Here is a 13,276-nt window from a genome sequence, read left to right on the forward strand (position 1 = left end):
GCAAACTCGCGCCCGTCTCTTTAACCGACAGATTTATGTCTCCCCAAGCACTTGTTAGGAGATATTTTGCGAGAGAAATTGCCAGAGACTCAGGTATCATTACCCGTTTCTGAATTATGGATGATGTGTGTGGCAACATCTTGGGACCGAATATGAAATATCATTTGATGTCACTCCGCAGTTCACATTGAATTATGCAAATTACTGTAAATCTATCTTTGAACGGGAACTTTTAGTTGAGCATAAATTTGTAATGAATATGTTGATGATGATGGAAATTTGTATGGACTTGTGATGGAAATAATTAGTTTTGACAAGGGCGTTAACTTTCAACGCTCGGAAATGATGAGAAATGGTAAGATTTTATTGAAGAAAATCAATTAATATTTTTTCTTTAATTCTGATTTTTTTAATTTTGAAATTAATTTTTATTAAATTTAAAAAAATAAATTTAAAGAAAATTTAAAAAAATTAAATTAAACAAATTTTAAATTTAAAAAAAAATTGAATGAGCTGAATTTTTTTTTTAATTTATTTTTTTAAATTAATTTTTTTTAATTTAATTTTTTTTTTTAAATTTTCTTTCAATTTATTTTTTAATTAAATTTTTTTTTTGAATTTAATTTTTCAAGAAATTATTTTTTTTAATAAAGGCTTTTTATTTCAAAATTTTTTATTTAAAAAAAAATAAATCAATTTTAAAGAATTTTTTTAATTTATTTTTTTAAATAAAATTTTTTTTTTAAATTTAATTTTTTAAAAATTTATTTTTTTTAAAATTTTTTAAAAAATTTTTTTTTATTTAAAAAAATAAATTAAAAAAAATAATTTTTTTTTAATTTATTTTTTTAAATTAATTTTTTTTACATTAAATTTTTTTTTTAAATTTAATTTTTTTTTTTAAATAAAGGCTTTTTATTTCTAATTTTTTTAAAAAATTATTTTTTTAATTAAATTTTTTTTTAAATAAATTTAAAAATTTTTTAAATAAAGCCTTTTTATTTTTGGAAAAATAAATTTTTTATTTAACAAAAAAATTAAAAAATTATTTAAACAAGAATAAAAATATTTTTAAAATTTAAAATAAAACTAAAAATTTTTCCAATAAATTCAAACCAAGCACAAACATTTTAAAATTTAAAAAAAAAATTAAAAATAAATTTTTAAATTTTCATCAAATCTAATCAATAAAATTTCTGAAGAAGAATCAATTTCACTCTAAATAACAACACAAGCTCAAGGAAATACAAAGAAAATTCTTGAAATCACAAAAACTCGTCTACAAATCAAGAATCTCCTCATCTCAAACGATAAAAAAGCAAAAAATTCAACTTGTTGTCAAACATCCTCTTTTCCTCCATAAAAAAACACTTTTGTGACATTTTTCCCCATTTTGTCGAGATTCTTCATTTTTTTTGCTTGTTCGTCACCTAAGAAACACGAACCGATCAAATTGTATCAATATCTTTTATCATCAGCAAAAAAAATTCCAGACAGTTTTTAAAATGTTTCTTTTTTTGTGTTGTTTTTAAGTTTTTTTTCTCGTGTCGTTCAAACATGTTGACGACAAGAAAAACGAAACAACCACTCAAAACAATGTTTTTCTTAAACTTAAATGGAAATACAATTTTTGTATCAAATTACCTTTGAGCTAAAGTTGTTTGTTTGTTATTCTTTTCTTTCTTTATTTTTTTTTTTCATATATTTGTTTTCACTTGACAAAATAAAAATAGCAGAATATTTAAACAAAGCGTCTTTGTCTCTTTTTGAATTCAAAGTGAAAGAGTAAAAAGAAAGGTGTTCGTTCATGTTCAATGATTTCATTAAGAATTCAATTTTTTTGCCCTTTTTCGCTTTGAAATTTGAGAAAAGTCTCAATCTGCCCTCGAGAAAGGTTTTTCCTTCACCCAGTTTCCGTCGAATTACCTTCGAGATTACTTTTCTCACACTCCTTCAGGCGGATTTCGTTGCGACGATGCAAACAATAGTTATCATTGTGTAACGACTGCCGAGCAAGGAAGACGACGTTGTGTAATTTTAAAAGGATTAAAGAACAACCGGAAAGTAAGGGAAATATGGTGCATTTAATTTGATAAAGTTTTCCATGCTGAGACTTTGTTGCCATGCCTTGCGAAGTAAACATGTTTTGATAAAATTTGGTTTTAGTTAGAAACCAACAAGGCACGAAAAGCAGTTAAATGTTTTTCCAGTTATGTTTTGGGCTTAAAATAATGTGCTTTTAATTAACATTTTGTGATAATTTTAATGGAGGTAAGCAAATTTTAAAATGCTGTAAGCAATTTTTATAAAAGCTCGAGAAATTTTTTAATTTTTTAATCAGAGGGGCTCTAATTTATCATTTTTAATCATTTTAAAACTCAAAATTGCCAAAAAATTGAAACTGAAAATTTCCAAAATACAAATTTTGAATTTTAGAAATTTCTTTTTAAAAAAGCATAAAACTATGTCTAAAGACTCAAAATTTTTATTAGATTTAAATCAAAAAATTTAAACGTCAATTCAAAAAATGACAGTTAAAAAATTTGAAAATCGCCTTTTGCTAATTCAAGTTTACAATAAGTTAAACTTTACGAATCTTCATTTTTTAAAGTGTTTGTATTAGCTCTTAGAAGGTTTCTGTGTCGAAAATTTTCAAAAAAAGTTAATAGAAATCGCCGAAAATTGAAGAAAACGAATGTTGACTTCATTGCATACATTTTGGGAGCAAAATTTTTAAAATTTGTGAATATTAGAAATTTTTTTAAGAAAAAAAATAAAATTTCATCTAAAAATTAAAATTTAGATCAAAATCAGACAACTTTTGATAAGATTTAAAATAAAAATTTCAAAATGTCAATTCAAAAAATGACAATTTAAAAATTTGAAAATCGCCTTTTGCTGATTCAACTTTACAAAAAATTAAATTTAAAACTTAAATTTAATTAAATTTCTTCAAAAAATGCATTTTTAAAGTTATTCATGTGCAGATTAAACAAAAATTCTTCACAAAAAAGTTAAAGAGGATCTGAAAGCAGCAAGGATCGCATTTCAGAACCACAATCGAGTGTCGAGACTCCTGTTCTGTGTCAAAAGTATCGTTTACCAATTTTTGATTAATTGATGCGGTTTTCACGCTTCATTTCAAGCCACACTGAAGCTCTTTTGTAAACTTACACAATTTGCGGTTAATTATAAATTTTCCTTTGTTTTTCGCTTTTGCCTCTATCTTGTTCGAAAATTTGCTGCAACTGCATTCGACGTCTGTCTTTTGCTTTCGGAAATGAGTTTCTTTGATAAATTTTTCGAAACAAAGATGAAGATTAGTCTGCCTGCTGTTCGCTTCTTAACTCAATCCGACATCATAAAACTCCGCCATAAATTTTTATTTTTTATGCCATGCTTCACTTTGCTCCTCACGTGACTCGTCTTTTGAGCTATCATCACATTTTGAAGGCAAACCAGGTGCGTCTTCCGTAAAGACATTAGTTTCTTATTAGAATTGCAAGCAGCTCTCTTTCTCTCGCAAAGACGAGCAAAAAAAAAGTTATTTATTTATTACGGGATAAATATAAAGTGCATTACATCGCAGAGAGTCACACGCCTTCTTTCGTTCTTTGTTCGTACTTTCTTGATTCGCGGTGTAAAGTTATAAATTTTATATTTTGTGCTGGCAGCAAACTCGTTTATCATAATATCGAACGACGACAGATGTTCAACGTATATAATAAAAAAAAAGTATAAAAAATAAACAAAAATAATAAGAAGATAATATCTTGCTGGCTCAACGATGGCTTAAAGCGTGTGTCTTTGCCTTTGGTTTAATAACAGTTTTTACGGAGAAACCGTTCAACGGATGGGATGAGAGAAGTGTGTTCACTTTATCAAAGGGCAATCAACGAGGATGATATACTTCTGTTCATGAGATGATTCGATTGACAATTTTTTACGACTTTTATTGCCTTATTTTGCGGTAAGTTTATTTATTTTTATATTTTTTTTATTTATTTATTTTTTTTTTAATTTAATTAATTTTTTTTAATTTTAAATCTTAAATTAAAAAAAAAATATTTAAATTTTTTTAAAAATAAAATATTAAATACCTTTTTTTAAAATAAATTAAAATAAATATTTTATGTCATTTTTCATAAAAAAAGAAAAAAAAAAATTTTTTCAAAATTTTTTTTTGCGTTAAAAAAAATTTTTTAAAATTTTAATTTTTTTTTTTTTATGAAAAATGTTATTTTTTTTTTTTTTAAAATTTTAAAAAATTTAATTTTAAAACTTAAAAAAAAAATTATTTCAAAAATTAAAAAAATTATTTTTAAAAATTAAAAAATTTAAAACTATTTTTTTTTTTTAAAAATATTTTTTTAAAATTAAATTTAAAAATTTAATATAAAAAAAATTAAATTTTTGACATTTTTTAAATGGAAAAAAAATAATAAAATAAAATTTAAAATTTTTTTATTTCAAATTTAATCTTTTTAAAAGAAATAAAAATTTTATTTTTTTTAAATTTAAGTTTTTAGGAGATTTAAATTTTTTGAATGAAAAAAATAATATTTTATTAATTTTAAGACATAAAAATAAAAATGTCACTAAATACGAAAAATCTCATGAATATTTTAATTTTCATTATTTTAAAGAAAAAAATTAACTTTTATTTACAAAATTCATTTAAAAAAAACTTTTTCATGTTTACTAAAAAAAGAGCAAATGCGCAAAAAAAACTTTTTAATTTTTGTATTTATTTGCATTTCATCATCTAACAAACTTGAAGTCGTCGCATTCAAAAAAAACTTTCAAAGTCAAATAAAAAAAAAGTTTTTTTTTTATAAATTGCATGAAATTAAAATTTAACCCTTTTTACAAATTAATTATTTAAAAATTCATTAAAACGCACGCCTCTCACACTTCAGAAAGAATCACGCAATTTTTTATCGGGGATTTCTTCCGATTCATTAAAAATTAAATAAATTCGTGGATTGAAACTCAATTAAAAATAAAACAAAAAAAAACATTTCCTTGAAACTTAATTATTAATTTTTGTTGATTTTTGTGAATCAAACAAGCAGCTGCTCGTGCATTTATTCATTAAATATTCAATCGGAATCCCGTCATTGTCTCTCTGCGTGTGTAAATCGTGACAACTTGAAAGTTAATTTATAAAAAAATTGGCGAAAAATTGCACCTGTAAATGTGATTCGCATGTCTTGTCATTCGCGACGTAAATAATTTGACGGTGATTAAAAATTCGATTTAATGCGAAATTTTCGCAATGAATCGAAGAAATGCGGGTAAGTTAATTAAACGAGTTAAAAATTAAGATTCGGGCAGGTGAGAGTTGATTACTTACCGATATGATGCAAGTTGAAGTTTTTTATTGGTCTGTAGAAGGGTTGGAACTGTAAAGAAAAAAAAAATAAATCATTAATTGGTTGTTTCTGTCAATGTCAAATGCATGAAACTACATGAAAAGGCTTTTTTTCTATTGTAGAGTAAATGGAATTACAAGCAATCAGCACTTAATGTCAAATTCATGAAAAAAAAAATTTTGATCGAAAATGCGATTTGAAAGCTCAAAAGTCGTCAAAATATGAATTTCGAACATTTTAAAAATTTTTCGAATTTTTATAAAATTTCTTTGAAAATACGAATTTTTAATTCAAGAAAATAATTTTTTTTCTTCAAATTTTAAAAATTTATCGAATCGGTTATGAATCGGTAAAATTTTTTGAAAACATTAAGTTTCTGAATGATTTTTTAATGTTAAAATCTAAAATTTTTATTAATTTAAAATTTCAAACAATATTTTTCTGAATCGGTTATTGAATCGGTAAAAAAAATTTTTGCGGTTATTTTTTAAAATTCATTAAAAATTTATTTTTCTTGTTAAAAATGCACTTTCAAAACAGAAGCTTCGTATTTTTTTTTACTTTTTTCATTACAATCGCTTTACAATTCCACGTACTGCAAGAAAAATCGATAAAATAGCAATTTACTTTTCATTATCAGACAATTTTTTTCCATTCGTTTGCACTAATGGCAGCAAACATCACAATACAAGCCACATACTTGATAATTATTGGATGGAATATCTTCATGTGACATCTTCTGACGATCCTTTGCCAAAGACACAAAAAGGAGACTAATGACGGCTTTTCCCTAACGTCTGATAATTTCGCCAAGAATGTGATTACGAAAGAAAAATAATTCCCTTTGTGCGAATTTTCTTTGACGTAAAATTAATTGCATTTTTTCTCGTTTCTTTGTCGAAATCGCAGCAAAGTTCAGTCACTTTTTGCACCCCATCTCATAAATTTCGAGCAGACAACAATTTTCTCGTTGGTCAAGTTTTTCTCTCTCCATATCGAGATAATTAACACTCGACCATGTTCGATCACTGCAGAATTGCGAGAAAACATGCAACGACAATGTTTTTACAAGAAATCTGCATCGAACTGATATCCGATAAGAACCAATTGGAAAGGGGGATGCATCGAGAAGAAAATATGTCACGTGCACTTTAAATTGTCTAGACACACGCATCGCATCGACTAATTTGTGTTTGATTGTATTCCGGACAACAAAACAACGAGGAAAAAGTGTTTGGTCCTAAACTAACAAAGGGGCGTTGCTGCAACTGTTGAGTGTCGCACGCGGCAAATTCGAATCAGAAATCAATAGATCTTAAAGACTTTTTTTGTATGATTTATTGCAATGAACGACGCCGAGGGATGAGAAGCCATTAGTAAGCGATAAGCGGAAATGTAAAAAAGGAGAAGAAGAGGAAATATATATTGGCAATATTTATGCTTCAGATTAAATTTTCATATCCCACGTGAAATGTTAGGGTAAAAATAAGTTGGCATGAATTCCAAAAATTTTAAATTAAATTTAACAAAAAAAAAAAAAACAGAAAAAAATATCGAAATAATTTTTTTTTTCTATTTAAAATATTTTTTTATTATTTTTAATTTTTAAAATATTTTTTTAAAATTACAATATTAACAAAAATAAATTTGTAAAATATTTTTATTTCTTACAAATTTAATTTTTCAAATATTTTAAATTATTTTATTTTTATAAATATTTTTTTAAAACTTAAAAATAAAAAAAAATTAAAATTTTTTAAAAAAAAAAATTTAATATTTTGTTTAATAATTTTTTTTTTTGAAATTTTTCTTTTTTAATTATAAATTTTTTATTTTATTTTTTTTTAAAATTTTGTTAAAAAAATTAAATTATTTTATTAATTTTTATAAAATTTTAATTTTTTGTTATTCTAAATTAATTTATTTTTTTATATAAAATTTTTAATTTTTTTTTTATTTATTAAAAAAAATATTAAAAAAAAACACATTTTCAAAATAATAAAAAATTAAATGTGAATTTGATACTTTTTTTAAAAAAAATAAATTTTTCCAATAATTTTTTTTAATTTTAATTTTTAAATTTTTTTTTTTTTTTCATTAAAAAAAAATAATTTATTTGATAAATTTTTATAAAGAATTAATTTAAATTTAATCTTTTTTTTTAATTTAAATTTATTTATTTTTTTTAAATAAAATTTTTAATTATTTTTTTCTGATTTTTTATTTACAGAAAGACTAAAGAACGAGTTGAAACTCATGAAAATTCATGAAAATGCGATAAAAAAAATATATTTTTCTAAATAAAGCGGAAACGAAGGAAAATATCGGTTTTGAATCCCTTCATGTGTAAAATTATCAATATTATAGTCGTCCTGACATTAGAGACAGAGAGAAAAATGGAAGAAAAAAGGAAAGGAAGTCATTTATTTACCATATTATGCGAGTTCTCTGCCTTTTATTTTCCCGACGAGAAAAGCAGAAAAAAGTAAATTACATTTTATTTGATTGGAATTTGTCTCAAAGGGGAAAATTTTGTGCCATCTAACGTTGCTTGTGGTCACTTTAACTTCAATTTAGGTTAGCAAGTCGTAAAATTACGTCAAACCTGCAATCTCCATCGATCAAAGTAATCAACTGTGAAATTGTCTGTGAGCCACATTTTTTTGACGAAACTGGAATAAATTTAACGGAAGCGTCACACTTCACTGAATTTTGTTCCTTCGTGCTTTGTTTTGGTTGCTTATCAAGGTGTAGATGGAACGGAAACAACGGAATGGATTATGTTAATCAACGTAATGGAATTGTAGCAGATTTTCCAACCAACAGCAGGATAGAATAAAATTTAAGCAGAGTGTTTGTTGTATAAAAAAGGGCTTATGTAAATGATTGGAAAAGGACGAAACAAAAGCAAAACTTTGTCCGGGATGTTTCGATGTCGTCATCTTTCTGTAAAAATGTTTGGAGAGAGCAAAATGTGGAAAAGAGACAAATCGCATCCATAAATTAACGCAAAATATTTTCATGGAAATGTTAATCGTCACGTTTCTATTGCCCGAGAAAAGATGAAAACAAGAAAATTTTCTCAAATTGAAGAAAAGTTGAAAATTTCATGACAAAAGTGTATTTACGGATTATAAAATTTGACTTTCAAAAAGGAATTTATTTCCAAATTTAATTTTAAAAAGGAATTTATTTCCAAATTTTACTTTTAAAAAGGAATTTATTTCCAAATTTTACTTTTAAAAAGGAATTTATTTCCAAATTTTACTTTTTAAAAGGAATTTATTTCCAAATTTTACTTTTTAAAAGGAATTTATTTCAAAATTTTACTTTTGAAAAGGAATTTATTTCAAAATTTTACTTTTTAAAAGGAATTTATTTAAAAATTTTACTTTTAAAAAGGAATTTATTTTAAAATTTCACTTTTTAAAAGGAATTTATTTCAAAATTTTACTTTTGAAAAGGAATTTATTTCCAAATTTCACTTTAAAAAAGGAATTTATTTCCAAATTTCACTTTTTAAAAGGAATTTATTTCCAAATTTTACTTTTAAAAAGGAATTTATTTCAAATTTTTACTCAAAACAGACTAAACTCCGATCAACAAACCACTTTTTCAACCCAACAAAATGCGTTAAATGTAAATTCTCAACAGCTCCAAACATCTTTTCTCTCCAAAATTCGTTACATATTCATAAAATTTGATTAAAATACCGAAAACAGTCTCATGTTGTGTGTTTGTGCGTTACTCTCATATATCAATATGCTTTTCAGAGAAAATATAATAAAAGGAAGTATCATCGCCCAACTTCAGTTCGTGTCTATTTTACACACATAATTTCCCAAAAATTTGAAACATTTTCACATGAATGGATTCGTTCCTTTCTTCTTTAAATATCAGACGATTTTTTTTTTCGTTTTCCTTTTATTTTCCTTCCTCATGTGTGTTTTTTGTACTTGTAAATAAATCATTTATTATTATAAATTTCGTTTTAACGTAAAATTTCCTTTTATCGCTGAGGGAAAAGTTTCGCGCGTTGCACGTGTTCTGTTTGCCAAAAACAGCAGCGAAACAAAAAACGGATCTATCGATTTTTCTATCATCAGCTCTTGTTACTAAATTTGCATTATCATATTTTATTTTTCGTCTTATTGTTTTCAAATCGATTTGTTGTTGTTGTTTTTTTTTACTTTACAGAATCCAATTTCGCAGGTGAATCGAAAGAATAGAAACGAGCAAATTGCTGGAAACAAAACACAATTTTGAATTTATACAATTTGCGAGATAACATTTGTTTTCTTTTCATTTCTTTCTTTTCTTGCTCGAGCTATAAATATCACTTATTACAATATTCCAGTTATTGCTCAATGAGCAGTGAATTCAATAAATATCGATAATAGTTGTTACTACTTTTACCGACACGACTTTTACAAATTGTCAGACATTCACCTTTTTTGCGTTATTGTTTTAGTTTTATGCGAAATTGGTCTGGCAAAAGAATCGTTTGGTGCAGCTGTTGAACCTTTTTTGGTTCGTAAATTTTAGCTATGATGAAGTATTTGAAAAAGTTTGTTGAAAGAAAGTATGAAGTATTGATTAAAAGTTGGAGGAAATTTAAAGTCTATCTCGAGTATTTGACAAAAGATCTCAAATCTCGAGTATTTGACAAAAGATCTCAAATACTTCAAATTTGATCTCAAATACTTCAAATTCGATCTCGAGTATTTGACAAAAGATCTCAAATACTTCAAATTCGATCTCAAATACTTTAAAGTCTCAAATACTTCAAAGTCGATCTCGAGTATTTGACAAAAGATCTCAAATACTTCAAATTTGATCTCAAATACTTCAAATTCGATCTCAAATACTTCAAAGTCGATCTCGAGTATTTGACAAAAGATCTCAAATACTTCAAAGTTGATCTTGAGTATTTGACAAAAGATCTCAAATACTTGAAAATCGATCTTCAGTATTTGACAAAAGATCTCAAATACTTAAAAGTTAATCTTAAATATTTGACAAAAGATCTGAAATACTTGAAAATCGATCTTGAGTATTTGACAAAAGATCTCAAATACTTAAAAGTTAATCTCGAGTATTTGACAAAAGATCTCAAATACTTAAAATTCGATCTCCAATGCTTGAAATTAGATCTCGAATTGTCAGAATAAAAAAATTTTCAATTCTCATAAAATATCTCATTAAATTATTTTCAGATCTCTTTAAACAAAGAAAAATCTTTAACCATATTCTTCTTTTTAATTCTATTTTTTTATGTTTCATAAAAAAAATCATTCTTTAAAAAAACGTTCTTAAAATAGAAACGCGCGTTCACACATTCATTTCACGATAATTGGATCGTTATTCTTCTCCAATTATCATTTTGATTATGTTTTATCATATCTTTCCATGTCTTTCATGTTTTCTAACAAGTAGAAAAAAAATCACATAATAATTACGGTGAACGTCGTCTGCCTTGTCACTCAATAAAAACACCTGAGAACGCGCGTTTCTACCTCCCAAGCTAAGAATCTAATAATTTATATTCAAATTTCATGTAAAATAATTTTCCATCTTCTTCTTTTTTTTTGCTTCTTATCTCCTCATAAGCATCAACTTTGACTACCTTCCGCTTTGTTAAGAAGAAACTTGCTATTTTCGATGCATTTCTTCTAAGAGTTGATTGACATGCGAAGACACCTTGCAGATGAAAAATCTTTAATAATTAAAAAAAAAGTACAAATGATAATGAGATCTCATGAAAGACGAGACATAAAAAAGATTTAATGAATGAATTATTTAATTTAACGGTCTGTTATTTATAAATATTGTTCTTTTTTTACTACAGCGCCGTTAAATCGTTTTATTTTTAATGCAAATAGAAGAAGAAGAAGACCCAGCAAGACGTTGTATGGGCGTCGAACATGCAAGCGGCACGCAACATAAATTGCTTAATTTATGTCTTGTAATAAAATATTGGATTAGAATGTCAAGCAGTTGCTGTCGCGTCGTTCGCCCGCTATCAGGTTGTTTATGGGGATTAATTGGAGAATGCAAGAAGAGTTTAAACGAAAGTTTGAACGTGTAGGAGTTTTTTTTTGACAAAAGATTCATTTTTATGAACCACTTTTGATTTTTATTTACTTGAGCAGTGAAAAAAATCATGAGAATGGTGTCGTAAAATCGACCGAATGATGTTGGATCAAATGTCTTTCAAGGTGAACAGTTGCAATTATTTTGCCATTAAATGTTTTATGAGGCAGAAGGTATCATCATACAATGGACAAGTTTTGGTATTCGTGAGAAAGTTACCGAAATTTTGACAAAAAGCGTATTTTTTGATTATTTTTCTTAAATTTTTAACATTTTAAAGACATTTTTAGAGTAAAGTAGAATTTTTCATTAATTTTTAATAATGATTTTAAATTTTTTCATCAGCGCCATCTATTGAGTATTTTTGAAAGAAATTTTTTTTTTGTTTGAAAAAACTTCCGATAGAGGGCGTTGAAAAATTACAAATTTCAGCTATTTGAGATATTTTGAAGAGAAAATTTTTGAAAAAATTTAAAAATTATTTTAAACTTTTACAAAATTTTAAATTTGTTACTTTTAAAAGCGCCCTCTAACGGATATTTTTTAAAAATTTTTTTGCTTTTTTAAAAAAAATATTTTTTTTAAATTTTTTTAAATAAATTTTTTTTAATTTTTTTTATTTTTTTAAAATAAAAATTTAATTAAAAAAAAAATATTTTTTTTAATTTAAAAAAAAAAAAAATTTAAATTTAAAAAAAAATTTATTTTTTTTAAAATTAAAAAAAAATATTTTTTAATTTTTTTTTTTTTAAATTAAAAATAAATTTCAATAATTTTTTATGCCTTAAATTTTTCAAAAAAACATTAAAATTTTTTTAGAAAGACATTTTTAAGCTCTAAAAACCAAATTTTGTCGTAAAAATGCATTTCAATTTTAATCAAAAGTCTTCCATAAACTTCAGCGTCGTGAAAAATTAATTATTTTGAGACAATAAGGTATCGTATTTTTAACAACTTTGCCTCACGAAACTTCGAAAATAGGTGAATTATGATCGCTTCTGTTCCAGTTACGCTTTAATATTAATTGTTATTACTCTTTTATTGTCTCTTACGATGATGCACTTCTCACAAGTGCAAACCTTGACACTTTTATCTCTGTCGAAAAGCTCATTGAGGACAATAAAACTTATGTCGCCATATGGCTTTTATTCTCCATTGCAGTAGTTTTGGCTCCCAAAATCGCTCGTTTACTCGTTCTTTTATTGCCGTCATTACGGCGATGTCTCTCTTGTGTATCCGCTGTAATATCGCCCGATAATAAATCATGTGCCTTGCCTCGCGGCTTTTTATTTACAACAACATGTGCAGCACTTCATTCACCGAAAAGGCACGAAAAAGGTAAAACTCGATACGTTTTTTTATTTTATTATTTCCAAACAAAACTTTTATTTCTATACAATTTTTTTTGTTTATTTTATGCTTTAACGAGGCAACGTTTTAACGACACTTTTATTAAATCCGAAATGGGCTCGTTTTATCCCATTATCGTCGTTGCCGTCGTCGAAAAGGACGAAAATGCTATTTTATTATATTATTATTATTTTCATTTAAATTAGCGGCACGAATGAGCGTCGACGGTAGTTTTTGGCTCATGCTGCTTTTAAATAAATTATGTATCAAAGCAACACATGAATTCGCATTTGAAGACATTTATGGGCGATATTAACGATGATAGGATGAAATTGCAAATTTTAATTAGGTTTTAAGAGTTGTTTATCAAAATAAATTGGAAATGAATGAGGAGCAGATTAAAGAGATTAAATTATGAATAAATGGAAAATTTTTGTGGATTAAAATGATGTTTTATC

General features: G+C 25.2%; 1 protein-coding gene across 1 annotated transcript in view; it reads right to left on the bottom strand.

Moving 5' to 3' along the window:
• LOC134833992 (protein tincar) overlaps positions 1-13,276 on the bottom strand; it is a 97,811-nt gene that overhangs the window by 78,287 nt on the left and 6,248 nt on the right. Inside the window, exon 2 of the mRNA XM_063848505.1 lies at positions 5,357-5,405. The gene's annotated coding sequence lies outside the window, so the exon portion shown is untranslated. The remainder of the gene's footprint in view (positions 1-5,356; positions 5,406-13,276) is intronic.

This window comes from Culicoides brevitarsis, chromosome 1, assembly GCF_036172545.1.
Source record: "Culicoides brevitarsis isolate CSIRO-B50_1 chromosome 1, AGI_CSIRO_Cbre_v1, whole genome shotgun sequence".
In the NCBI taxonomy this organism is placed as follows: Eukaryota; Metazoa; Arthropoda; class Insecta; order Diptera; family Ceratopogonidae; genus Culicoides; species Culicoides brevitarsis.